This window comes from Arachis ipaensis, chromosome B05 (genome assembly GCF_000816755.2).
Source record: "Arachis ipaensis cultivar K30076 chromosome B05, Araip1.1, whole genome shotgun sequence".
Taxonomy (NCBI): Eukaryota; Viridiplantae; Streptophyta; class Magnoliopsida; order Fabales; family Fabaceae; genus Arachis; species Arachis ipaensis.
Window position 1 is genome coordinate 143,516,316 of NC_029789.2, and position 1,138 is coordinate 143,517,453.

Here is a 1,138-nt window from a genome sequence, read left to right on the forward strand (position 1 = left end):
GAAAGAGAAGAGAATATTATTTTAACATCTTTTAAAAAAAGGAATGAAATTTTCTCTTAGTGAAATAACGTACTATTCACTTATTCAGATGTATCATGTTCAACTTCAATGAAATTACAAAATTTCTGATAAAAATATTAAATTTTATATTAACTATTGATAATTGTTAAATTATGTTTGTACACGCCAATATGATATTTATTGATATATTGATCAAATCATATACATAAATGCATAGATCATATATTAATTTTTAACAAGATGCCTAGATCCTCCAATTCAGAGTTGACAAAGTTCCTAGTATTATATTATTTTGAAGAAGCAGAAGGAAAAACCTTGCTGCTGCTATATGGATCGGAAGTCATTACTAAATGCTGGCTCAATTTCTGGAAATTTCAGCGCAGTAAGGAAAATTTGAACTTGAAACAAATGTTGATGTTGTGTATGTGCTTCTCAGGAATATGCATTGTGCAACAAAAAAAAAAGATGTGGAAGAAGGGTCATCTATAAAAAAGTTGACTAGGAAAATGAGGGTCAGAAAAAGGCCTTAGTTATAGTTGGGTTGTGAATCGTGATTTGTGAATTGTGTTCTGAGTGTGAAATTTTCTGAATGGTGATATGGACAAGTGCATAACAAGATTCTATAGTTCTTTTTTCAACAGGTTTCTTTCTTAGAAATACAACCAAAAGAAGCAACACAACATTTGGTATTACAAACCCTGCTTACAATATTGGCATGATAACCATTATTCACAGTAATCATAGTGGATATAACTAATGCTATTTCTACACTAAAATCAATCACTAATATATTTGTGTATAAATACATGTGTGGTTTAATTTATTTTTATGTGTATTTATATTCCAATATGTATTTTATACTGTTGCTTGACTTTGGTGCACACATAGCATAGCCAAGTTGATATTTATCTAAGACACGATTATAAATGAACTAGTATTTTTACCCGTAATAATATTATAGGAATATAATTTTTTTAAAATTACGGTCTACTTTGTTCTGACAGTATAGATTATGCATGTCACAAAAGATTTATAAAATTAAACTATTTTTACAACAAAAGTCGTAGGTTGACAAAAGTTTCTGACTAAGAAGACCAAGGTATCTGTAGATTAAAAA